At 45.8% G+C, this 27,386-nt stretch overlaps 3 long non-coding RNA genes and 1 other non-coding gene across 5 annotated transcripts; 2 read left to right on the forward strand and 2 right to left on the reverse strand.

Annotated features, from left to right (window-relative positions):
• Positions 1 to 2,035: 2,035 nt before the first annotated feature.
• LOC148004967 (uncharacterized) lies at positions 2,036 to 5,866 on the reverse strand. 2 transcript variants are annotated; one of them, XR_015624989.1, is made up of 3 exons: positions 5,691 to 5,866; positions 4,612 to 5,276; positions 2,036 to 3,632 (listed from the first exon to the last, which is right to left on the reverse strand). It is a non-coding gene; the product is annotated as an uncharacterized LOC148004967 (long non-coding RNA). The 2 variants fall into 2 exon arrangements; XR_015624990.1 differs by having other exon boundaries at positions 4,655 to 5,276; positions 5,691 to 5,861.
• On the forward strand, positions 4,662 to 7,437 carry LOC120093894 (uncharacterized). Its single transcript, NR_190604.1, is given in 3 exon segments — positions 4,662 to 4,991; positions 5,483 to 5,590; positions 7,182 to 7,437. It is a non-coding gene; the product is annotated as an uncharacterized LOC120093894 (long non-coding RNA).
• A 2,892-nt stretch (positions 7,438 to 10,329) lies between these two features.
• LOC148004968 (uncharacterized) lies at positions 10,330 to 13,360 on the forward strand. Its single transcript, XR_015624991.1, has 2 exons — positions 10,330 to 11,903; positions 13,014 to 13,360. It is a non-coding gene; the product is annotated as an uncharacterized LOC148004968 (long non-coding RNA).
• Positions 13,361 to 21,396: 8,036 nt separating this feature from the next.
• On the reverse strand, positions 21,397 to 21,477 carry Trnad-auc (transfer RNA aspartic acid (anticodon AUC)). The gene has a single exon. It is a non-coding gene; the product is annotated as a tRNA-Asp (tRNA).
• Positions 21,478 to 27,386: the final 5,909 nt, after the last annotated feature.

Consider the following 27,386-nt stretch of genomic DNA (forward strand, 5'->3'; position numbering starts at 1 on the left):
CCTGTAACCCCAGCAGTGGACGAGGCAGTGAAGGCAGGAAGATCTGGAGTTCAAGGCTACCACTCACATTACATGAATCCCTGTTTCAAGAAACAATATCTACTCTGTATGCAGAAATATGGAGATGTATACTGCAGGTATAAAAATAAAAAATAAGTTTGTTTTATGTATTAGTCTTATATCCAGTCACCTTCCTATAATTATTTAGTAGATCTACATTTAAATGTTGAGAATAAGAGATAAAAGTGACATGCAATAGAAATAGTTAGATGTGCAGAGGCGTGCAAAAACATAATACCATGGCATCTTCAAGGGCATTCCTGATTAGAAGAGAACATAATCTGCGAGGAACTTAAAGAAGAAAGTGAGATTTTGACTTATGTGTTCCAAACAATGCCCATTGTTGAGGGAAGTCAGAGCAGGAACTCCGGCAGGACAGGAGCTTGAAGAAACTATGAAGAATGCTATTTACTGGCTTGCTTCCAGGATCATGTTTAGCCATTTTTCTTATTGTAGCCCAGACTCATCTGCCTAAGGATGGTTACGCCCACAGTGGGCTGTGTAGTCCTACATCAATTAGTAATCATGAAAATGCCCCCAAAACAAGCCCACAGGCTAATCTGATGAAGTCAGTTCTTCAGTTGAGATTTTTTTTTTCTCTTCCCAGATGTTGGTAAGCTGACTGGTATCCTGCCTCCTGGTTTATGTGCCTGCCTCTTTTCTCCCTCCCCAGGAACCTAGATACTGAGCAGAGGAGTGACCTGAGCTGACACATTTTGACAGGAGTATGTATTTAACCAGCAGACAAAATGGCCCCCATTGAAATTCTCAGTGGCAAGCCTATCCATCCTGTTGTGAGACATGCTTGGACTGGTGTTAGAACTTTGGGATTCTAAGGTGAACTGAAGACCAGCAGCTTTCTAGGGTTCTTACAGGACTCCAGCACAGATTTGGATGACTGAAACATCGTTTCATAGAAATAATGATTTTCGGTCTCTTGGCCTTTCTGTTCATAGACAGTCATTACTGGACCGCACAGGCTGCAGCCTGTGAGCCACTCTAATAATTCCTCTTTTAATATACATATGTTCAATTTATTCAATCAGTTCTGTCCCTTTAGAGAACTCTAATACAGATGTGGAGTATCGCTGTGACAGATCTGACCATGTGGTCTTCTTGGGGGATTATGGAAAATAATTGTTGGATTGGAAACACCATTGATTACTCAGAGTTCAGTGGGCTGTACTGTGGGAGCAAAAAGGATCAGGATGTTGAGCTCAATGCAGCAATGAAGGCCCAGCTTGTCAAGTTTCAGGGGGATGTTTGAGAGTTCCTTAGAGACTCTATCAAGGCCATTAAATGTTTTGACTTAAGAGTACATAGTTCTGGGGTTGGGGATTTAGCTCAGTGGTAGAGCGCTTGCCTAGCAAGCTCAAGGCCCTGGGTTCGGTCCTCAGCTCCGAAAAAAAGAAAAAAAAAAAAAAAGAGTACGTAGTTCTGATCAGTTGGGACTGAAGAATCAGCTATGACCAAAAAGAAACCAACGTTATTAAGACCAAATCTTCTGGGAAGTGCTTCCCAAGATCCAGCACTCACAAGCTGTGTTACAGGGCCTCATGCTGGCACCAAACTTGGTGATGTTTAAGAGCCTCCCAGGTGGTGCTGGTTTTGAAGGTATGAAGGGCTCTGGAAGTGCAGCTGAGACTTGACACGGTGAGAGGCCTAGAGAGGCCGTTGGTAAAGGTACAGTTCCAGTTGTAGTAAAAGCCCAGGAACTGAAACGTCATAGAAGGCAGCTTGGTGCCATGTAGCAGGGTCAGAATCCCTGATGAGAGCTCTGGAGAGACTAAAAGTGAAGGTGCAGCCCGGTTGTAGCAGGAGACCCAGCATTTCTGCACACAGAAGAGAGGACTTTGTCTCTCTGTGCCCACCCTCTGCCTATGAGAGACCTCCCACCACATTATGGTAAGGTGGAAAAGGCCCTAATCATGAGGAGACATTTCTAATTGTATAAATTACCCGGTCTCACGAATTCTCTTGTAGCAATACAAAACAAACCGAGACACTCGTTTATTAGTTGCGACTCAAGTCATAACTAGGATGGTGCCTAAGGATGTTTTTTTATACAACTTCATGTTATCTGAGAACAGAATACCTTGTTTCTTCCTCTCTCATATGAATGTCTTTAAAAGAAAATAATTTCTAATTATTCTGGCTAGAGTCTTCAAGATGAGGAACTCTGTCTTGTTTATGACATCCCAGAAAGAGCTCTTGGTCTATCACCATTCAACGTGCTAGTCACTGTGGGGTTTTCATAGATGTTGTCTTAGTGAGAGTTTTACTGCTGTGAGCAGACACATGACCAAGGCAACTCTTATAAGGACACCATTTCATTGGGGCTGGCTTACAGGTTCAGAGGTTCAGTCCGTTATCATCAAGGTGGGAACATGGTGGCCTCCAGGCAGGCATGGTGCAGGAGGAGCTGAGAGTTCTACATCTTCATCTGAAGGCTGCTAAGTGGAAGACTGGCTTCCAGGCAGCTAGAATGGTTTTTTTTTTTTTCTTTTTTTTTTCTCCATCTTTATTAACTTGGGTATTTCTTATTTACATTTCGATTGTTATTCCCTTTCCCGGTTTCCGGGCCAACATCCCCCTAACACCTTCCACTCCCCTTCTATATGGGTGCTCCCCTCCCCCTCCTCCCCCCATAGGATGGGGGTCTTAAAGTCCACACCCACAGTGACACATCTACTCCAACAGGGTCACACCTTCTAATAGTGCCACTCCCTGGGCCAGGCATATTCAAACCACCACAGATGCCCTCTATCAGAAGAGAGACTTCCTTTCTTGGTTTGTTCATTTTTTTTTTCTACAACAGATTGTTGAAAAACTCTTCTTATCAGTTACCTTAATATAAATAATAAAACTTAGAACCTGGGGGTGGGGCTGTAACTAGGTCAGTAAAGTGTTTGCCATTCAAGTGAGAGGATCTGAGTTCAATCCCTGGCATGCACACTAAATCCAGACACAGCGGCATGTGCACTTAAGATCCCAGAGCAGGGAAGGAGGAGACAGAAACATCCCTGTGGCTCACTGGCCAGTTAGTTTAGCTGAATCAGTGAGATTCTGGTTCAGGGAGAGACTCTACCTCAAGCATAAGGTGGAGAGTTATTGAGGAGGGCATCCAACATCGACCTCAGGCACATGAACACTGACTTCTGATTCCATCCATCAACAGTTTGGGCTGGATTTATCGGATTGGTTCTGCTTCTGGTCTTTACAGAGTCAAGCAGTGGGGGACAGCCTCGCTCACGTGTTTGATGGTCCGGTGCTCTCCCCGGGTCTCATTCTTTTCATGTGGTCCCTTGTCTGCAAGGTTTCTGGATTGTGCATCTCTTGAAGGAATGATGCAGGAAACTAAGAACGGAAGACACCATTGTCTCCAGGCTTGCTTACAAATCACTCTTTCTTCTTCCACAGCCAATTGCTCGATACACCCCAGATGCATGGGTAGAGTAACAGGTTCCACATCCTTATGGGAGGAGTCCCATCAAAGGTGGGGCCGATGGATGGTCCTTTTTTTCTCCCAGCTTCCTCTCGGCTCTATTTGCACTTCCAATAGTGGTGTCTTCCTAGATAGGAAGGCATAAAGGTCATTTTCCTCTGCGGTTTCTGTCTTTTTTCCTGGGGAGCGGGGCATTAACTAAGTTTTGCTCTTAGAAAAGTAAGAAGAGAGATATAAGAGTAGGGTAATGATAAAGGGTAATTTACTGTCTGGAACCAGTTCCCGCAAACTCAATATACAAACAAAATCTGGAGACTTGTAAATAGAAGTCTGTTCCTTCTGTTTTCTGTTTGGAGAATGGTGTTTCTCCTAACTAATTACATTTACATGATTCGTTCATTAATTGTTTTGAAGCAGCTGTCCCATAACTAAAGGGAAACAATGATAGTAATTTGCATATTCTTAAATTATAATTAAAGTTCCAGAAACAAATTTGAGTCCTCGCAGCATGGCACAGTTATGTAAGACTCTGTACCCGGGAACATACTCATGGGAGTCAAGACCACTAACACGTCAGGCTTCTCCAGCTGTGGGGAGGGCGAGCGTGAACAGGGAAGGCCTCAGGAAGCATGGACAGAGACGAAACACCTGCCGATAAGTAGTGCACACTGGGTTTCCAACGCCCAAAGTTAAAGAGAAACCCTTGGACCTATTAAATTATTTGGAAGAAATTTAGGTGCCCAATTTTCAGTAACATCAGGATCAGCAAAGCATGTCTGAAAGATTTCAGCATCTGAGTAGAAGGGAGAAGGGCTCCCACACTCGAGGAACCAGAGGAACCTGTTGACTGTCATGACCTTAAGAATCTAATAATGCACTGGGCTTTTAACCCCAGTGCTGGGAGGTAGAGCAGAGGGAAGTGAATCTCTGTGAGGTCGAGGGCAGCATGGTCTACAGAGCAAGTTCCAGGACAGCCAGGGCTGTTACACAAAAAAACTCTGTCTTGAAAAAGTAAAATTAAAAAAAAATTAAAAATTTTAAAAAGGAAGAGGAGGATCAGAATCAGAATCTGATAACACAAGTGAGTTTGGAATGTGTGCTCCTACCTGAGTTCTATAAACAGTGAGGGCTGCCGGGTAACAAGCTCACCGTGTTCTCTAGCGCATTCAGTCCTCAAGGTGCCTCTGTGGGCTGTCTGCATTAAGTAAACACACTGGATGGCTTCAACGACAGGCTTGCTTCCTCATAGCACTGGAGACTGCGGTGTCCACAGCGGTGAGGACCGTGAGCAAAGAGCTGTTCAGACATCTCCCCTTGTACATGACTGTCTTACCTGTGTCTTCACACTCTCTCCCCACCGTATGTGTCTGTGTCCAAATTCTTTTTCATCATACCAGTCATAGTGGCACGCCTTCATGACTTCAATCAACTTAATCTCCCCTTTAGAAGATCCCATCTCCAAGTGGCTGCAGAGATGGCTTAGAGGGTAAGAGTCCTTCAGAGGATGAGGGCTGGGTTCTCAGCACCCACCCGGTGGCTCAGCACTGCCTGTAACTCTGGTTCCGAGAGATTCAATGACCTCGTTTGACTCCTGAGAGTGCCAGATAGTACACACACAACCAAACACTCGTGCACATTTTAAAAATCCCATTTCTAAATGTTCTTACGTTCTTAACACCACCGGGCTGAGGTGTTAAGACTTGGGCTTCAACACATGAACTTGAGTGGGATGGGCATCAGTCTTATACATTATGAGATAATCTGTTTATAACTGAGGAAGCAGAAGAATGAGGGAGGGCAATCAGGAGTCCAGTATGAGCAAAATATCATAATGAGACCCACTATTTTGAATATTAACTATAAGAATGTCAAGACATGCTTCTAGGCCAGGTGCTCTTCAAAGAGCACTGTATGTTCACCTAAGACCCTTTTCCTAACCCCATCCCCTAACCCCCAACCCCATACCCTTGCATCCAGAAGCACCACATGGCCTCTTATCAAGTTTCAACTCCCCAGCTGCGGTATTTTCCTGTGTATCTAAATCACCACCAGACTGTGGCGTTCAACCCCGGGCTCAGCACTTTGGTAAGAACTCAGTGAGCACTTGATGAATAAATTAATATTGTAACTCAAAAAGAAACAAACAAACAAACAAAAACCCGACAAAAACCATGACCTCACTTACCCAAATGGTGTAGAAAATTATAATATCGAATATCATAGTACAGCTTTTTCTTGTTTAAGAATCCATGCCTGCTTATGGAAGGATGGCTCAAAAGTACCCACCATGTAAACTTTAGGACCTAAGTTCATATCCCCGCCACATGTGGGGTCTTGCCCTTGTAATTCCAGTTCTGGGAGAAGGGACTGGGCAGAGACAGAATAATGCTTGGAGCTCATTGGATAGTCAACTAGCCAATCAGTAAACTCTGGTTCAGTGAGCGAGACTCTGTCTCAGAAACTAAGGTGAAAAGTAGCTGAGAAAGACGTCGGGGTTAGACCTCTAACCATATGTGTACACATGCACCAGCACGCACACATTTACACTCCCACGGGAACACAAACACGCCTACATCTCACACATATGTATACGTGCATATATAAGAAAAATATTGTTGAAGGTGCATGTCTTATTAACGGAAGCTTCGTCTGGAGGAGGGAGGTATTTCTGTTCAGGCCTCAGTGTAAGCCATTTCCTTAGGGGTCGGGTGGAGAATTAGGAGTGACGATCCTCTAACAAGAGCTGAGGAAGCCGAGGATTGGGAAGAATACATCAAAAGACCAGAGAGGATCCTTTCCTCTTCAACGGATTTTCTGAAGAGCCCTGTGGGTTGCCATAGCAACAGCAACACTTTGTAGTCCCGCCCCTTCTCGGCTTTCTACCTGCGGGTGAGGGAGGGCTGGAGGCATCAGCCTCCTGCCACAGTAGGGTGTCCTCCTTCAGGCTCTTGAGAGCCAGAGCTAGGGGAAGGCTCGAGAGAGACAACAACAGGGGTTGAAGCAGCCAGGGGGTGAGGGAAAGAAACTGAGGGGATGGGGAGGGACGTACCCTGCCAGGAGGTGAAGGCTAAAGCGTGGGCAGGAGTGACAGAGGAATAAAGGAGGAAGCTGCTGCCGTTGGCAAATAATCACAGCTGGGCCAGCAGTTCTCAGAGCTGATTATCCTGTGATCCCCTGCTTAATTGATTTTACACAACCTCCTGACTGCGCAATTGGGAGCCTGCGACAGGAAAGGCAGTTTTCAAAGGACAGCTGATTGCTCAAGCGGACACCCCACACAGAATTGTTTACTGGAGCTTCTAATGACTTCTTATTCTCAACCGAGCCAGAAAATGTCTTCCTAAAGACGAGGTGGAGAGGATGCCGGGCCTGTGGGTATCGCTACAGTGCGTAATGATCAGTCTTCCTAATCAAATCAGCGACTTTATGGCGAGATTCCCCGGTTCTGCCCTAACAATATGTCACAGAAACGCTAAACGAACAGCCATTATTGTCTTCTAGGGATCTTCTTTCCGTTTATTCTAAGTCGAACATAATTCTATTTGGTGGTAATTTTGGCGAGATTTAAAGAGAGTAGAGGATTAGGGGTAATCGTAAATTATATCCATACCATTGATACATTAGGAAATCATGGAGTCAGAAAAAAATATTCAAGTTTACCAGCGTTTTCTTTTAGGGAAAACTTACCAGTTCTATCAAAACCACAGAGAAAATGTATCCAAACAATACCGAGAGTCAATCACGGTCCATTGAAAACCAAACGGGAGAAATATACAAGCCTGCAGCCACTCCCAGCAAGCGCAGCCCCTCATTACCAGCAACAAGACAGTTAATTTACTTAGCCACCCGCTGCCAGCATCAGCCTTTGTCTTCCTCACACCTGCTGCTGCTCCAGCATGATGCATTTAATAAATATGTTTATAAGCCCGCAATCTATTTCTGCACTATTTTTGCCTGCTTTTACACCAAACTTCATTCACGGGGAGGAAACATGGTATTTGTCCCATTGGTGGATGACCTTTCTTACTATGCTCCTAGATCTTACAAAGCCTGAGGATGAGCATGGTGTTAGCATTCTGTCTAAGCTCCGCCCTACAGTTACCTGGCAACAGCCAGGTATGCCGACTCACTATAAAAGGGGCTGCTTGGCCCCTCTGCTCTCTCTTGCTCCTCCCTTCTTGCTCCCACTCTTCCCCCATTCCCTTCACTCCCCCTCTCTCCACTTGCTCAAGGCCAGGCCCTGGCTCATGTCTCTCTCTCTCTCTCTCTCTCTCTCTCTCTCTCTTCCCCCCCCTTTCTCTCCCTCCCTCCCTCCCCTAATTCTATACTATACTGTCCTGTGGTTGGTCCCTCAGGGGGATGCGATGCCTCAGGATGGGCCCCACCGAGCACGCCCTTACCTCCATACCTGACTGCACCTCCACAGGACATATCCCCCCCTCTCTTTATCTTTTTATAAACACATCACATCATTAGCTGCCGAGCCCAGCAGAAGGTGGTGGGGCTGACACCTTTGTGTCATAGTCAGCAGTGAAACATCAGGCCAAGGAAAGGGACAAGGACACACGAGAATCCAGGAAGTATGCGGCTCCTGCTTCTCCTGACTCTAGAAGGAAGGTGCAGTGCTGCATAGGTAGGAATGTGCGTGTTAAGATGGACGGTTAAATAGAGTTCGCTTCATTTGGGTTTATGAAAACGGTCCATGAAAAGGCAGGTGACTGGCAATGCCACCTAGGTATGGAACAATTAGGGATTGTTTGATCATCTTCAAAAACAGAGATCCAGTCTCCAAAATTTGCATGTGACCTTCTTCTTTGGGCTAAACCAATGGCTCACCTGAGGGATGGCTCAGTGGCCAGACGGCCTCTATTCTGTTCGCAGCACCCACATGATGGTTCACAAGCATCTGTAACTCCAGTTCTAAGCGATCCTACATCCTATCCTGACTTCTGCAGGATGTGGTCCACATAGATACATACAGGCAAAGCACTCCTATAAATAGTAATTGTAACAATCTTCTTTAAAAAATGTTCACCCATCACCCCATATGGCCATTGTTGACCGTGTCAGAAGTCCGAATGTCCCAGGAGTTACTTTTTCAAAGACAGGGGTCAGCTGTCCAGCGGAACAAAGATGGACCAGTAGGATGGGATTGTACAAGTATGACAGGCCTGCCACTAACAGTCATGCAACTATGTTTCTGAGTCTGTATCAGTTAGCTATTGCCATGTAACAAAACAACTCAAAGTTGAATGGATTAAAGAAACAGCCGCTCAGTTAATGGGCTCAGCTGATCTCAGCTTGGTTTAAGTATCCATCTGTGGTTACCTGATGCATCTCTCGTTACAGAACTTAGGTAGCCTCAGCTAGGACAACTCTGCTTTAACCGGCTTATCTCATTCTCCGGCAAACTACTGCAAGATTGTTTTCATGGTAGTAGAGAGGATGATGGTAAGCCAGTGGCATGGAAGGGTGGACCAGGGGTTTTCAGGGAGGGAGGAGGATGAGAATAGGAGGGAGGGAAGAAGAAATGAAAGGAAGCAAACAGGGAGAAGAGGAAGGGAGGGAGGGGAGGAGGGAGGGATGGAGGGAGAGAAGGAGGGACAGAGAGAGAACAGTGTGTGATCTTTTGAGACCTAAACTCAACATGGCTCTTTAAGCCTGCCTTTTCTTCAGGTGGTCCTGCTTCCTAGCTGGTTGCCATGCAACGGCTGACAAATCATGAAGTGTCTTTAGCAGATTCGACATAATAAAACAAAAACCTTAATGACATTTGGGGCACAGAACGTCCTGAGACAGTTTCTTCGTGGCCTTTGCCACATTTGAGGGAGGGAATGTCCTGAGAGGAATTTTATTTGTGAATATCATTCGCCTTGTCCCAAAGGCTTTCAGGCAGTCTGCGACATGAATGCACACACACATATCTCAGCGTGCTAAGGAAGAAGCACAGAATTGAGACAAGTCAAAATCGCTGTAAGGGGGAAATCAAGTCCAGCTCTGAGTGATAAAGAGACGCTAGCATAAATATACAAATATTGCTATAGGGATATACCGTGGGTCTCATTAAATCTTATACTGGCTCTGTATTTCCTAGAAACAACAAAACAAAAGGTAAAATGTTGTCTTAGTCAGGGATTCTATTCCTGCACAAACATCCTGACCAAGAAGCAAGTTGGGGAGGAAAGGGTTTATTCAGCTTACACTTCCACATTGCTGTTCATCACCAAAGGAAGTCAGGACTGAAGCTCAAGCAGGCCAGGAAGCAGGAGCTGATGCAGAAGCCATGGAGGGATGTTACTCACTGGCTTGCTTTCCCTGGCTTGATCAACTTGCTCTCTTATAAAACCCAGGACCACCAGCCCAGAGACAGCACCACCCACAATGGGCTGGGCCCTCTCCCTTGATCACTAATTGAGAAAATGCCTTACATCTGGGTCTCATAGTGGCATTTCCTCAACCGAGGCTCCTTTCTCTGTGTTAACTCCAGCTTGTGTCAAGTTCACACACAAAACCAGCCAGTACAAAAGTGTTCCCCAAGATGTGTCACCCAAGTTGCCCAGTAGTAGAACAAGAAAGATTTCCTGGCATGAAGCCTGCCTCCCAAGCCCCAGGGTGGTTTGCTAAGAAGCCCTTCTGCTCATTGCTCCACTCCTAAGCCCCAGTGTGGTTTGCTGAGAAGCCCTTCCTGTCCATTGCTCCACTGGATACTTTGTTTCCACACTGCAGTAACGCATGCTCCGTAGGTCCGGAATGGGTGAGCTGAACCCACAAACCAGCAGCAGTGACCATGTCTGGACTATGGTTAAAAACTGCCGCGGGTTTTCATGGGACAAGGCGAAAAGCCACGGTATAGATCGTTTCCATTAGTCGGTGGCGCAGTGTTTCCCTTTAAAAGAAATCTGAGTGTTGGGGTCACGGGGTACAAATAATGAGGATAGGACCACCAAAGTCAGAATTAAACCGAAAGCAACTTTATTCACCGCAGGAAAATGCTTCTAACCTGTTAGGGTCACGGTAAGTCCTTTTAGGGGGCACGAGCGAACAGCCCCCCTTTTGAAGCATAAACCCACAAGCAGGTGTTCAGAGGATAATAAGGAATTCGTATATTGAGGGTTAGTCCTTGAACCCAGGATGTGGCAGATATCAGGACCGTGGTACAGGCTCAAAGCTACTACTCTGAGGCAGCCATCTTAGATCTCAACCGTTATGGCGCTCCGCAGGCCTTGAGGGCATGCAGTAAGATGGGGATGGCAAACCGATGGCGGCAATTACTCTGGGCTCTTCACTGAGTTCCGAGTCTTAGAGTTAACTCTGTGTAGATATCAGTATTAATTAAACAAGAACTCGGACTGAGTACCGGCAAGGCAAGTTTGTAAACGTGGAAACCAAGGATTTGAGAAGCCAGGCCTCGCCTGGGACATCCATTTATGAGCCCACTGGTTCCTGAGGAAACTTTCCGGAAAGAGTTCATTAATAAATATTTCTCTGAATGGAGTTGTACACCACAGGACCAAAGATGGTTGTCTCAAAGTAGCTAATATACTCCTCCTTTTTAGCTTCGTATAAAGGAAGATATCAGAATTTGTGTCAACAATTGTTTATACTAATTACAAAGGAGTTAACTCTAAATACTCAAAGAAGGTCACTTCAAAACAGTCGCCTTATGCCAGCTGCTCTGGATGCTCCAATGATTTTTAAGAAAAAGTGGGAATTTCTTCCCCAAGCAGAAAACGGACAGACTTTTCCTGTCTTCCAAATTGCTGTATCAGAGTTCAGAGTTCATAACTATCGCCTCAAGTGGATGTACAGAGCGGAATGAGAAAGAAATATAAAAGTCGCCAGGATCAAAATGGAGTCACTTAGGTCAATTATATTTGTTAAAGTAAAAAACGCCAGTAAGTTAAGAAGGAAGGGCTGAGTTCTTATATTTGAGTATCTGGTAACAGTTCTCCTAGGCTGCTAGCCTCTGCAGATGCTACCAACGCGTCCTGTAGCATCCACAGGAACATCTGCCCAACAACTGGCTTCTCAGTCTCAGACCCACACCAGTCACTGCGGCAAGGACTATTGTTTCAAAATAGCTCACGGACTCCTCTCCATTCGGACGGAGGTGCTTCAAAAGCATAGCTGTTTGACTGCGCATGTGCAGGCTGCGTTCTCGTTGTGGCATTCAACCCCCTTCAAGGAAGAAAGTTCCAAAGAAGTACCACTATGCCTCGGAGAAAACCTCGCTTGTTTCTTCTTTACGCTTGAGGTGGCAGTAACATCTGGACACAAATACGAGCAGACAAAACCAATATGATACGAATAACTCAGGCTTCTCCAGACCCCGCGGTGCGCAAGAGCTCACACTTCTCCAGACCCTGCGGTGCGCAAGCTTTTGATCAGCCATGGGGAGGTAAATAAAACACAGGCCTATCATGGCTGACAGAAGTCAACCTCAAAAATTAAACGTTAATTTTTAATACGCTATCTAAATATGGGTTTACCTCTATAATTAGGAGCCTCGATTTGAGTGCCTACAGTAATAAAGGAAAGCACAAAGCCATAAGGAATAACAAGCTGCCTTCAAAACAAAACAAGGCTCCCAGACTTTCACAGCACACAGGAGGGATGTGTGTATAGACAGAGAGGGGAAGGGGGGGAAGAGGGGGAGGGGAGGGGAGAGAGAGGGGGAAAGAGTATAACTCTCCTACTAGAGATGGCATTAATGCTTGAAATACAGACCTAATCTCCTGAAGGGCTCCCTCAAACCGTTACTGCACTCCGTATCTCATTGGCAACCCAGGAGTTTAAGAAACTCACTCGGAGATGAATGGTTGTTGAGCATAACCAGATGAAACCAAGTCTGCTAAGCTCCTTGAGGTCATTAGACCCTTGCCTGGAGCTCGGCAGTTCCCAAAACTGTAGATTAGGCCCTACCACTAGAGGCCTTCTGGTGCCATTTTGTTGCTTCTTCGGAATACTGAGACTGAGCCTACGGTCATGTGCACGCTGCCCAGGCTCTCGGTCACCAAGCTTTATTCGCAGCCCTCTCCTGACGGTTTATCCTGAGACAGGCCGGGAACTCACTCTGCAGCTCAGGCAGGCTTCTGGCCTCTGATCCTCTTGCTGCTGTCTTTGGAGATTTGAGACCTGCCCCACCCTGGGCTTCTCTGACTTCATTTGATGGAAGCAATAAGGAAATGTCCCCCACATGGAGTCTCCCATTTGCGCTCAAACTCCCTGTGCCCTTTTAGGAGATAGGCCTGGAGAAACAAGCCAGTGAGAGACAAGGTCAGTGAGAGACAGCTGTAACATGTAGCCCTTGAAACTTAAGGGAGCTGGTGAGGCAGCTGGGCAAACAGAAGTGTGGGCCTCCATGCCACTACACAGGATGCTGTTGGAGACGAAGAGGGGGACTCAGATGCCCAGGGTTGCCCCCAAGAGAATAAGGTTCCTCTTGTCTCCTTATTCTTTACATCAAAGTCACCAGACCGGTGAACCCTGTGTTTGCATTCTGATGCAGAGCCTCTGGGCGCCAGGGAAACTGTCACTATTAGGAAAGGAACTCCCAGTGGCTGGTGCTGCACGCAGACCTCCTGTAGCCCACCGCAGAAAGCCGCCGATGCACTCAGCTCTTCTGATCAAAATCTTCTTCGGACCGAATCTGATGCCTACACATGAAGAAGTGCAATGGGACCCCTGGACCAGCCAGCTAAGGTCCTGGACACTGGAAGATCACTTGTATACAACCCATCCACTTTTCCCAGTTCCTCGTTTACTACAAGCTGTACTGAATAAAATAAACAAACGCCCCAGGGCAGACCCAAAAAAGGACAGAGCTGCCTCCTGGCCCATCGTTCATTTCTTAAAGCACTCTTTTTTTTTTAACGATTTATTTATTCATTTATTATATATAAGTACACTGTAGCTGTCTTCAGATACACCGGAAGAGGGAATGGGATCTCTTTACAGATGGTTGTGAGCCACCATGTGGTTGCTGGGAATTGAACTCAGGACTCTGGAAGAGCAGTCGGATGCTCTTAACCGCTGAGCCATCTCTCCAGCCCCGTTCATTTCTTTAGGAACTGTTGTTCACGCCCTGCATCCTGTGCTACAATTCCACTGGGTCATTGCTTCTACCAGGACCGTCTGCTGTTTCCCTGTCTTGTAAAGTGAGACCAGTACAATCAAATGACCAACCAGCTGTCCTCTCCCGACCCTCTTCCCTACTGTCTTCTCCCTTAGCAGCAAGCTCTGTAGTGAGGGTGACTGTAACCTCACCTCAGGTTAATCCCTGTTCCTCCTGAGCTTGATCTAGGCAGGTTCTTGCTCCTTCTGCATTACTGACTGAGAAGGCTAGGCTGACTCCATGACAGGTTTCAAATTGGCAGTTTACCGAGACTAGGCCTAAGAACTGGGCAAGTACAGGCAAGTCAGTTAAAAAGAAACAACAGGCTTCAGGCAGCAAGCCCTGGGTTGGATTTCCCCAGCACCAAATAAATCAGACAAATCCCAGCACTTCAGAGGTGGAAGCAGGAGGTGCCACGTGATAGAAGCTCGTCCTTAGCTACACCCGAAGCTTGAGGCCAGTCTGAAATACACAGAACCTGTCTCCAAAAACTGATGAAAATGCCAGGTAGCTAGCTAGCTAGGAGGTACGCATTAATCAGGCTTGGAGGCCGTTGAGAATGCACCCCTCCTTCCGGTTTCCCTGGCAACACTAGGAAGGGAAGCCCTTCTTTAGGATTTAAATTACCATATGAAAAAATGGAGTCATCTGGCTTCCTTTGAAGCCAGTTGGGGACCGGACATTCTAAACTACCTAAAAGCTACGTACTGTAATCTCTTCCTTTTAAGAGTTAAATCCAGCTGAGCCGGTCAATTACCTCCCTAGGAGACCACCTCTCCCTAGAAAGCTGGTCTTCCTAAAGTAGTGCTAGGAAAGGGGGGAACTGTCCCTTCAACAAGATAATGTACCCATCTTGGCCAGAGCTCCGCCCTCCACAAAGGTGCAGCACAGCAGGCTACTGGCACAAACCTGGGAACGCTTTCCCGGAAGCTCTGGGCGTGGCTTCCTCCATCCCTCTCTAAAGTGCCTCTCCCCCTTCTAGTATGAGGCCGCTTCCCAACCTCCTTTGCAATCGACCTGGTTTCCCCCCCTTCTCTTTCCCATCTCCTTCCTCCGAGCAGTTGTGGAGATTGACAGCTTGTGTGCTCTGATATTTTTTCCTCTCAAACTCTAATAAAATTGTCTCAGAGAGCTCCCTATTGATTAAGGAGACTAAGAATCCAGAAGAAGGAACCCAATTTCCCCGTGGTTCAGCACGACATTGAAGGATCTCCAGTTTCCCCAGTGATTTAGACAGCAGTGGAACTCATTTCCCAAGAAACAGGAAAAAACGGGATCCTAACAGTGTTAACAATAAAATAATCCTAACTACTATCGCATGTTTACTATGGCCCGACTCTGTTCTAAACACATTCCCAGCATCAGTTCACGTGATTTTAACGGTAACCCTACAACATAGTGTCACTGGGGTAGACAAGCTGTAAACGGCCTCAGATGCCTGGAAGATAACGAGAAAGAAAGCCATGCCTTCTGAGTTAGTATCAAAGAAAGAAGACAGGCTCAACAAGCCACAGGGCAAGAGAGGGCAAGGGCACTTCAGAGATGAGAGACAAAAAAGGAAAAGTTGTAGGCAAACCACCGTGCCACGTGACAGAAGCTCTGTAAACACAACTGCATAGAAGGAGAATTTCCCAAAAGGAGGAATGTATTTTCTCTCTAAGGGGGTAATTATTCCTCCTATTTCCTCATTATGGTCTTGGGTGAATCAGCCTTCCTGAAAAGAGATCTCCTGGCCAGGTGACTCACAGACCCAGCAGGATCAACTGTCAAGCAAGCAGATAGTAGTAGTATGTAGTAGTCTCACCATTGGAACAGAGCAGAAGTCATGATTCTACCTCCCCATCCCCAACTCCCCCCTCCCCCAGCCAGAGGTTGACCAGAAGGCCCAAGCAGTGACAAGATTGATGTTTACTTTGCTAGTGATACTAGAAAAATAGGAAGTGGGGCATAAAGCTGACCATAAAGGAACAGTTCACCCTCAACGACTTCTAATGCTACTGTAACATTCCCCTTTCAAGATTAAGACCCTAAAATCATTCAGGACCCAGATCCGAGACCAGTACCTCCAAGAACTTCTGTCCTGTCTGGCCTGCAGCAAGGACAAGACCAATAATGTTTTCATCTTCCGGCCAAGGACACAATTCAAGGCCCCTTTTCCTGAACCTCCCAACCCATTTCTAGCTCTTCTTGTCATCAGTCAGAGTAATTATCTTCTCCAGTTTGGGGTAAAAAGGCTTAAGAGCCTGCTCCAGGTCATATACTGTGAGGAAGGACACAAGGCCTCAGAACTGAGGTGAGCCCACCTTGCATAAGCATTACCATAACACTCTTGTGTGGTTTGAATGAAAATGTCTCCCACAGGCTTGGGTATTTCAACCTTTGCTTCCCATAGCTGATGGGAGAGGCTCAGGAGCTTTGCCTGTGTGGAGAAAGCATACCACTGAACGAGTGTCCACAGCCCCACCCCCACCTCCAGTTTTCTCTCTCTGCACAATGTTTGTGATTGAAGATGTGAGCTCTCACCTTTCTGCCCCTGCCACCATGGCCACCACTTGCCGTCATACCTCCAGGCCATGATGGATACGTATCTCCCTGAACCATAATCCAAAATAAACTCTTTCTGCCATAAGTTGTTTTTGGTCATGGTTGTTTCTATCACAACCACAGGGAAATAACTGTCACACCCCAACTGTAAGGGAAGTTCCTTCACACCTCAGTGTGGTTGGAGCAGAGTCAGGATGGGACCTGAGCTCAAGAGTCAGGCACTAGGTGGGCTTGACAGAAGAAAGGAAGGAAATGGATGAGATACGTATTCCATATGAAACCCCAGTGATGGTCCAAAGAGAAGAAGACAGCAATGTAGGTTGGCAGGAGGCAAGTTTTAGAACAGGCTAGACCATACTGGGCATCTTCTATGCCAGACAAGCACTGGGAATGACCACCAGGCCATGGGTTCCTGGGCTTTCTTTCTGGTATTTTACCAGTGTCACACTTGACTAATGAACCTGGGAGATCCAATAAGTCAAAAAGCAGCCATTGCAGACTAAACTCCTATAGAAGTAAGTGGTCACCTCAAAGCAGCATGGCTCTCAGGGTCCAGTTGTAAAGCTTTGGGGAAACAGTAGAGCTGAAGGGGAGAGGAAAGGGGCAGCTAAGAGTGGAGGAGCTGGGAAAAGTAAAAGGAGTGTTACACTATGCAGTGCAACACTTTTTTTTAATGGTTATTTTGAGACCTAGTGCTTCCGATGTAGTTCAGGCTGGCTCTGAATTTAGGGCTATTTCTTATTTAAGCCTCTTAAGTTCTAGAATTTCAGGCATATGCCCGTGTGTGTGTATGTGTGTGTGTGTGTCTGTGTGTGTGTGTGTGTGTGTATGTTTTTATGTGTATGAATGTGTATGTGTGTATGTGTATGTATTGACTTTGTGTATATGTATATGTGTGTATGTATGTCTGTATATATGTATGTATGTGATGTATGTTTGTGTGTGTAAGTCTATGTGTGTATGTGTGTATGTGTATATGTTTATGTAGGTGTATATGTGTATATGTTTGTGTATATGTATATGTGTGTATGTTTGTGTGTATCTGTATGTTTATGTGCATGTGTATGTATGTATGTGTGTATATGTACATATGTGTATATGTGTATGTATGTGTATATATGAGTATATGTTTGTGTGTGTGTATATGTGTGTGTGTGTGTGTGTGTGTGTGTGTGTGTGTGTGTGTTCCTGGTGGTCACTTCTCAGCTTTCTGGCTAAAATCAAACGTAGGGCTTGACTACAAGTATCATAGCCTTTTCTCTCTAAAGTGTTAACCCATTGCTCTGGACACAGGAGTGTCAGAAGAAAAGGAGTGATTCTCTTCTTCCTCCACTTCTACCCATATTTGTTAGCAAAATGTGCAGGAACATGAAGTTTTTTCAAGAGAAAAAAAAAACTTTCCACTCATAACAAATAAATGTAAAAAATCTTTTCTCCATAAAACTGAGCCAGCTCCCGCTTCGCTCCGTGCATCTGACGTCTTTTAGGGAGGCTTCTCACCATAATGCAGATGCCCTGGCAAAGCACCTGCTACCTGCAGACTTCCGGTCCTCTCAGGAACCTAGCGAGGTGCTTGCCATGCCGGGTCACGGTCCCCTTCTCCCCCACCATAGGAAACCTGCAGAGGACCATCACCTCTCCCGCTTCCCTGCTTCCCTCGCTGCTCTCTGGTCTCGCGCTGGCATTGACTGTGAGCTCCTATGACTTCCATCCATTCCCGCCATCTTCTGGCTCAGCTACCATCCTGCCCAGACTTCACATCTACCGTGTACAGCCAGGTTGACGCTCTTCCCTATCTCTACCCTTCTGCGGCCCCCAGGGTAGAGCGGCAGACTTGATGAGAGCCGTTCTTGAATGTCCGCCACTAGCAGAACCCTGGACCTGCAGCCATCCTAACCTCTGCCACCCACGTCGTGATAACAACTCCAGCTTCAGAGTTTGTCCTCTGCTGGGCAACAGGGGTGGTGCTGGGGAAGCCTCAGGACTAACACCCCCACCCACCCACCCCCACCCCTGGCAGGCAACAAACACTCAATAATGACTGTCAAGTCAGACTGGTGGAGCAGACTTGTAATTCTACTCTCCAGAAGGAAAATGAAAGAAGGAAAGAGAGAGAGAGAGAGAGAGAGAGAGAGAGAGAGAGAGAGAGGAAGGACAGAGAGAGAAAGGGAGGGGGCTGTTGAATTATGACTGATACAAAGAATAAAAGAAGTTTTAAAACTTATTAATTTCAGACATTAAAATCCTTTAAATGCAACAGCAATGCTTTTCCGCTGTGCGGTTCCTGCTGACTGACTCTGGCATCCTCTCTGCCAGGCTTCTAGCAGCGCGTCCTGCCTGAGTGCTACAGAACAATCATCACTCACACGCCCAGTAATGAGCCCGCAGCTCGGCGGAACTCTGAGTCACTGCAAGAACCCAAATTGCGTTCCGTGGGATTTCAGATCTGACAGTGGCTTTGTGCTTGGCATGGCAGACCCATGACTGGACGTTTGAGAGGCCAGCAGAGGACAGGGTGAGAGAGTGTAGAGGGCCGCTTTAACATTCGCCACCACAAGATGGCGCTGGCTTCCACTGCGCCCCACGTGGAAGGCCAGGATAGCTCCCGCCATTACAAGATGGCGCTGGCCTCCGCCGCGCCAGTCGACTTCCTTTCAGGAAGTTAACTGTGTGCGCATGTGCAAGAGTGCCTTCGTGCCAGGTCTTTGCCCACTCCGGGGCGTGCCTAATGAGATCATGGGTAAGTGACCAATCAGGTGTGGATGCGCCGCGCTAGGGTGTATATAAGCTGCGCCATGCGGGCGTGCGGGGGCTCTCCTTAAGATTTAATAAAAGTTTTGGCTGCCGCAAGGATTCGTATGTCCCCGCGTGTTTTCTTGCTGGCGAGGCCGCGCGTGGGACAAGAGAGGATACAAATTAGTTACCGTCACAACCCACTGACACATGACAGTCTTCAGTCTCCGATTATGATTTTTAGAAATATCTCTAAAGAAATTTCTATTATCCGTGAAATTCCTACTTAAAGAGAAAAGGGCCAGGTGTGGTGACCCAGCACGTAACCCAAGCACTTAGGAAGCAGAGGCAGGGGGATTGTTGCAAGTTGAAAGCCAGTCTGTATTGCATAGAGAGTGTAGAGCCAACCTGGGATTCAGCTACTTAACTCTGTTTCTTTGATGATCATACAGTTCAAAAGTCTAAAGAAAATAATTCAATGAGATTTTGAAATTTCAATTATGCTGATTTTCCTCTTTTGGTCTTTTTCCTTAATTATTGTTGTTGTTGGTGGTGGTGGTGGTGATGGAGTGTGTCTGTCTGAGTGAAGCCTGTACCGCAGAGATGTTACCTACACAGAGGAGACACAGGAGAGAGGCCTGTGGGTGTGTCTGTGGGGGAACTATCTTGATTGTTATTTAATGTAGGAAGGCCTGGCTCACTCTGTGTGGCACCATTTCCTGAGAAGTTCTGGGCTTTGTAAGAAAGCTAACTGTGAGCCTGCGAGCGATACCAGGCAGCATTTCCCCAGGGTTTCTTCTTCAGGATCCAGCCTACGTTCCTGTCCTGACTTCCGGTGGTCATGGACTGTGACCCGGAAGTGCAAGCCAAAATAAACCCTTTCCTCCGTAAGCTGCGTATAGGCTACTTTACCACAGCAGCAGGATAAAGGTAGAACAAGGTCCCCGGAGAAACCTCTAGAACAGACTAGCCGATTCTTGTTAGTTCGTTCCTTCTGCGAGAAGCTATTCCCAGTGCTACCAGGACCACGAAGGGGAGCTCCGAATCCCAGAGCCAAAACCGAACCCTACCACCAACCTTCCATTTCGATTTGACTCTTCTGTCGTGCCCAGGAGAAGACAGAAGATAAACAATAAAGCTTCAGGGGAGGTTTTACTCTCTGACTTCTCATTACATTAGTATTCACTTATCCACCAGACTTTTATTCTCTTCCCCAAAGCAAACAGTTGCAAGCTTTGCACAAGAGGAAGAAAAGCTAGCGTGACGATTAAATCTTTCCTGTCAGACCCCAAGCCTCTGGGCAGCTCTGAGAGGCAACAGCTGAGATGCTTATGGACAGGAAACAGAGGGATGGTAGAAAGGGACAATGTCACAGTGGTGCTGTTTTCCTGTCCTGCTGGGGGAACCTGCTGGGGACACTGAAATGTGTAGTTTGGGATTGGGAGAGCATCTCCCACAGGCTGCTAGTGGCACCACCCACAGAGGTGCCCTGTGGTCTCAGCTCCACAAAAAAAAAAAAAAAGTCTCACCACTTCATTTAATCTCCATTGAAAGCCTAGGGCACGCGACTATTTTTAAAATAAAATACATTATTCTAATTAAGCCACAAGTAAAAGTAACCCAAAGCTTGTTTAAGAAAGTGTGGTGGCTTGAAGTAGATGTCCTTCACAGTCTCAACCCTTTAAACAGCCGGTCCCCTGGTGGTGGTGCTGTGTGGAGAGGTTTAGGAGGTTCAGCCTTGTTGGAGGAAGTACGGAGAGTACGGGTTTTGCTTGCCACCAAGATATGACCCTCAGCCTTCTGGTTCAGCTATGAAGCCCTCACTCCGTCACTGTGGTCTCTAACGTTCTACCTCTTCTATAAGTTGCCCTTCCTGATCATGGTATCTTACCAGAGCGATAGAAAAGTACCTAATACAGGAGCTATGCAGACAGTGGCCCAACCCCAAACTCTATACATCTCAGTGGACTTCAATATAGTTAGAGTGTCCGTTCTGAAGCACTGAAAACTCTCTTAGGGCTTTACATTTGATTATCAACTACAGAAAGGGGGAGGGGGAGGCAGGAAGGGGAGGAAGAGGGGGGAAGGGGAGGGGAAAGGGAGGGAGAGAGGAGAGGAGGAGGGAGAGAGAACAAAAGAAATCATGACAGTTGAAGCAATATACTATTTTAATCACGATTGTATATGTAAGCAATTCAGTTTTAGGGAGATTAAGTAATAAAAAGGGAAATTAAATATTAAATAATGGGATGGCAAGATAAAAAGCCTGGTGACCTGAGTTGGATGCCTGAACCCCAGGTAAAGGTGGAAGGAGATGACCACCTCTACGACATTCTCTGGCCACACGTGTATCGTGGCAAATGTGCTCCCACACACATTACGCACACATGCGGTAATATTTATTTATATGGGTGCATACAGGATGCCGCTGAGGTGCCTCCTGTCTTGATGGGAACAACAGAAATGACGAAACCGCTAGCTTTCTTTTTTTTTTTTTTTTTTTCGGAGCTGGGGACCGAACCCAGGGCCTTGTGCTCGATAGGCAAGCGCTCTACCGCTGAGCTAAATCCCCAACCCCGAAACCGCTAGCTTTCAAACAGAAGGTTTATGTCTTCTTTTTCGAAAAGAGCATGTGTTCTCTGCAATTCCTACTTCCTCTTGGGTACCCAAGACATTGGAAGGAGGCGAGTAAGGCCCTTGAAGTCACACAGCATTCCTGTAGACCGGTGGTTCTCAACCTGTGAGTCGTGACTCCTTTGGGGTTCAAATGACCCTTTCATCACAGGGGTCGCCTAAGACCAGACACTTACATTAGGATTCATGATGGTAGCAAAATTATAGTTAGGAAGTAGCAATGAAAATAACTTTATGGTTGGGGGCCAGTGCAGCACGAGGAAGTGTATTAAAGGGTCACAGCATTAGGAAGGTTGGGGCTGCTGCTCTGAACACTACCATAGTCTCGTTCACCAGGGCAGAGTTTGATATGTCACCCACCTAAGAGACCCCAGGCCATGAGGCCAGGAAGTGAGATGCTGTGAACCAGCCATTTCCTGCTCAGCTCAGACCCGTCCTATCCACTCCAGTCACCTAGATTCTTCCCGCACTGCCACATGTCCCATAAGATACCCTGAGCTTATCATGTTATACACACACACACAGCCCACTGAAATCGGAATTATGTGAGTGTGCATTAAAGACTTCCTGGCACTCGAGCTGTAAGACTTCCAAACACAGCACACATCCATTGTACTTCTGTGTGGTTATCGGGATCTGGGCACCCGGAGTACAGCAGAGAACATTATGTTCGTCCTTACAAAATTTCAGTTTTGGGTGTGGAAAGACTTCAGTTAGAATGAGAGGCAGAAAAATCATACAAAATGAGTAGAAAATTGGAGCTGTCTGGCTGTTTAAATTTTAAAGCAGAGAAATCACATTTCTCCTCTGCCTCACACAGCACAGGTAGTTCCTAGGCCTGGCGCGGCTTCCCTCACCGTGGTGTAATGGGGCCTGTACTCAGCCCCTGGGGACCAGGACTTTCAACACGGAACAAGAGCACCGAGGCTGTCTTCCAGAATATTTTCGGTCCTTTATCCACCATGATGGAGTTAGTCGTCTGAGCATTCAATGTGACACTGTGATCTCGAGACAAGCTGGGAGCCAGGTGACAATGCCCTCCAGCTGATCCACTTGCCCCACATTATAAAGTGATGGCCACTTGTTTATTAAGCATGTCGTCCATTACGTTCCGTCTAGCTGAAGTTTGAGGCTAAAAACCTTTTGAACCGAAGAACAAATATAAAATCTCACTGTTGGGGAGAAGACTAGACAGAAAGATTTGAGAGAAGGTCCTGAGTTTATGTTTGATGGTATAATGGCACTCCACTGCAAGTGCTTCAGGGGGAGGTGCGGTGGGGTGCTGAGCGGAAGATCCTGGCTGGCTCCCAAGGTTCTAGGACTCCTCCAGGAGCAGAATTCTTTCAGACACCTCATTAAGTTGTCTCCTTGTCTGATCAGCTCCTATGGTTATGCTTTGGACAAGTACTTGGAGGCGTCACCAGTTTTTCAGAACACCATAAGGAAAGGCAGGCCACTGAGCAGGGTGCAAGGGTGTTCCGTCATGCAGGACAGTCAACGAGGGTGCAGAGGGTGTCTGGAAGAGAATGGGGGGACAAGAGACACAAAGAAGGACGCCAAGACAAGAGTCTGATCAAGGTGACAGATTTATTTTTTCCCAAGGCTGAATTTATACCATAACAGGAGGAACAGAGGGAGGGGAGACGTGGGAAACATTTACACAGACTAAGGACACTGCTCCTGTGGTCAGGCAATCGGCTGACGTCAATAGGATGTCAGAAAGGTCACAAGTTTGTCATATCACTAGTCATCCTGACCACCAGATTTGTATTAGTCGTCTGCAGCTGGCTGGGGATTTTCCATGAACCCAGTTATACTTAACTCTAACTGTAATATTAACATCAATAATGGAGGGTTTTAAGCGCATCCCTCCCTCAAAACAAGTGATCTGTTTGGGGAATCAGAAAGAGGAGGGCTCTTTGGGGAGGAAATAAATATAGGAGTGGGGAGGACAGAATACCGCTAAGGGTGTTTGAAAAAGTTACAAGGAACCATAGTATTGACTATTTACCTTTTTAAAAAAGACCCTATAATTCAAATAACCCTGTGTACAAATATACGTATATAGTTTAAACGAAATTTTCTCATCTGAAATGACAACGGTCCACCTAACAGCCAAAGCCCATCTAGCAAAATCTCCAACACGAGGCCTGTGAAGCCCTCCTTTGAGCCTTAGTCAGAGTTGTCCAAGAGGCTCCCCAAAAATACCATTTTCTGCTATTGCTGTGGGTTGCCCCCCTACCCAACCCAAGAGATGGGGTAAGTCCCTTTTGCTGAAGAACCGTGCACTTCACACAAGGGTTTCAGAGAACCCTGAGCTGCAACCTATTTAAAAGTTTCCCCCCTGAAGATTTCCTCATGGTACCAGAAGGCACCATACAAGCTTCCAAAGGAGGGAAGCAATCGAACAGTCCTAGCCAGCCAGGTACCTAAGAACCACATCATCGATCAGCTCTAGCAGAACACCCAAGAGTGTAGTAGTGTTGCATACACCTCGGCTGTAACCAACAGTACTCTAATTGGACTACATCAACAAGAGGGAAGCCATGTTTGATGCTGGAAACATTCCAGTTACTCAGGGCTACCCAGGTGAAACCATGATTCTTGGAAGGGAACCTACAGCCACCACTAAACCAGCAGAATTTCAGGGATGATGCCCGCTTAGTCACGGTGTTAGGTCTCAAAGCGGATGCCAAGACGGCAGTGCCGCTGACAGTGTCCTAAGTCTATACCATATTCTTACCAGGTAAACAGAAATGCAAACTCAGCATTCCTCAGGAACCTCCTCATGCCGGTTTCTGTTTGTCAGGGAAACCAATACTTCCCTTCTTGGTCCCTGACAGTCAACCAAGCAGGGAAACTACATCTAGTTCCCAATTAATCGAGCAGCCTGAATCAGCTCTGAGACCTCCACCTGCTGCTGTGTGAAAGTCAATTGCTTTCCCACACATTTGTTCTTCTCTACTCTCAGGAGACAGCCGAGCCGTTTGCCCCCCAGTTAATGGCTTTTCGTCTTACCAGTTCGGTGGTTTTACTGCACTCTGCTTACACATGTTGTATAATCTTTTTGATGTATATAGGTACTCTGTTTGCAAGTATTTTAGTGTTTATTTTTGAGTCTGTTCATCAAGGATATTGGCCCGTAGGTCTGGTATAGTTCTGCTGTGAATCCCTCTGGCCCTGGACTTTTCCTAGAAGAATTTTTATCCCTCCCCCTCCCCCTCAATCGGGTTCTTACAGTGTAGCCCTGGCTATCCTGGAACTCACTACATAGACCAGGCTGGCCTTGAACTCACAGATCACGTGCCCCTGCCTCCCAAGTGCTGGGGTTAAAAGTGTGCACGACCACACCACATCCACTGTTCTTATTCCCGTTTCAGTCTCCTCGTTTGTTATGGATGTGTTTAGGCTGTAGACCTTCCCTTGGTTTGATTTGGTTGGTTTGACCAAATCTAGAAATCCATTCATTTCTTTTCATTTTTCCGGCTCCACAGAGTAGAGTTTTTAACATTCTCCTTCATAGTAATCTAAATTTCTTTGGTGTCTGTTGTAATGTTTCCTTCTTCATTTCTGATTCTGATTGGCTCCTCGACTTCTGTCTTTTGGTTAGCTGGGCCCAGGATCTTATCTTCTCGAGGAACAAGTTCTTAGCTCCATTGATGGATGGATTGATTGGTTGATTATATTGACTATATTGTTTCTTTGTTTCTGGTTCACTGAGTTTTGGCTCTGACTTTTTTTTTTCTGTTGACTGGATTTGAATCTAGTTTGCTCTTGTTTTTCCAATTTCTTTTTTTAGTTGCATCTTTAAATCATTTGTGTGCCTTCTGATTTTTTAATGTAGGCACTCAGAGTTATAATTTCCCCTTGCAGGGCTGCTTTGACTGTGCCCCCAGGGGGTTGGTATATTTTCACTTTTATTTAGCTACAGGAAATTTTTATTTCTTCCTTGACCCATTCATTGTTTAGTAATGGGTTGTTTCATCTCCACAATTTTTGGTTATTTACTGCAGAGTTGATTGTTATCCATTCTACGTTGTATTGCAATGTGATCCTACAGGACACAAGGAGGGATTTCAATATTTTTGAGTTTGGGAAGGTTTGGGTTGAATTCCCAGGGTGTGATCTATTTTGGAAAAGCTTTCATGTGCTGCTGAGTAAAATGTGTATTCTTTGTTGTTTTGATTGGGAAATTCTGTAGATATCTGTTGTGTTTGTTTGAAATATAGTGTCAATTAAGCCTGTTGTTTCTCAGAACAGTCAGGTAACCTGACCATTGGAGAAAATGGAGTATCAAAATCACCTACTATTAGCAGAATGATGTTGATCTGTGTCTTTAAATCAAGTAGATTTAAAAAAAAAAAAAACTGGGCACCCCAGAGTTTGGTGCACAGATGTTCAAGACAGTAATGTCTTCTTGAGTTACTTCTCTTGATTAGAATGAAGGGTCCCTCTTTGTCTCTTCTTATTAGTTTTAATTTGAATGTTGAAAATTAGGATAGCAACATCTGCGTGCTTTCTGGTCCTTTGACTGGAGTACTTTTGCCCCTCTGTTTACTCTAAGCCCGTGCTCATCTTTAAAGCTAAGATGTGTTTTTATAGACAATATATAGATAGATTTTGCTTGTTGACCCATCTAGTGTGTCTTTTGATTGAAGAATTGAGATCATTGATATTTATATTATTGTTGAAATGTGTGTGTTAATTGTGGTCATTATATTGTTGATTTGGGGGGCTGTTCTCGGAGATATTTTGTGGTGTTTTTACAAGATTTACTTATTTCACGTATGTGAGTATACTGTCTCTCTCCAGACACACCAGAATTGAGCATTGGATCCCCTTATAGATGTTTGTGAACCATCATGTAGTTCCTGGGATTTGAACTCAGAACCTCTGGAAGAGCAATCTCTGCTCCTAATGGCTGAGCCACCTCTCCAGCCTCAGCTAATTTTTCTTTTCAACCTGAAGTAACATTTCCTATATTTTCCTTAGGTTTGGTTTGTTGGAAATGGCTTACTTTTAGGCTGCTTGTGTTGTATAAAGTCTTTCTTTCTCTTTAATTATAGCAGATAGGTTTGATGGAAACATTAGTTGAGGAGGCTGTCACAGTCTTTCAGGGCTTAGAATATATCGCTCCAGGCTATTGTAGCTTTTGAAAGTCTCTGCTGAAAAATGAGCTATTATTTGATGGGGTTTTTTTCTTTATATGTGACTTGAATTCTTTTCTCTTTCTGTGGTTAATGCACTTTATTATGTGTACTTAGTGTTTTAACTTTGAGGTGCCATGGGGATTTTCTTCTCTGGTCTTATCAACTGATGTTCTGTGTGGCTCTTTGTGTGTGTGTGTGTGTGTGTGTGTGTGTCTGTGTGTGTGTCTGTGTGTGTGTGTGTGTGTGTGTGTGTGTGTGTGTGTGTGTTTTCTTAATTCGGGGAAGGTGTTTTTCTATGATCTTGTTGAAGATCTGGTCTATGCCGTTGACTTCTTCTCCCTCACCTATGCCTATCTATGGAAGGGTTGAATATTCTTCATGGTGCCTCACGTGTCCTACATGTTTGATCCTCTATTTTACCTTCAAGTCTCGATATCCTATCTTGTGTTAGATTCACCCCATTTGTCTTGATTTTCTAGCAGAGTTACTGGGTTTTATCATCCCATCTTCACTTCGGCTTGAGTCCTCCTCAATGTTCCTATCTCCTGACTGAATTCCATCCTCAGATCCTAGATCCTTCGTTACTTCCTCAGCCTTATGTTTGTGTTTCCACGGGCGTCACTCGGGCATTTATTCTTCCTCCTTAATGTCACTGGGATGCTTCTTTATGTCCTCTCTAAATTCCTTGGATTCCTCTGTGAAATGT

The sequence above is a fragment of the Rattus norvegicus genome, chromosome 7 (genome assembly GCF_021556685.1).
Source record: "Rattus norvegicus strain SHRSP/BbbUtx chromosome 7, alternate assembly SHRSP_T2T, whole genome shotgun sequence".
Lineage (NCBI taxonomy): Eukaryota > Metazoa > Chordata > Mammalia > Rodentia > Muridae > Rattus > Rattus norvegicus.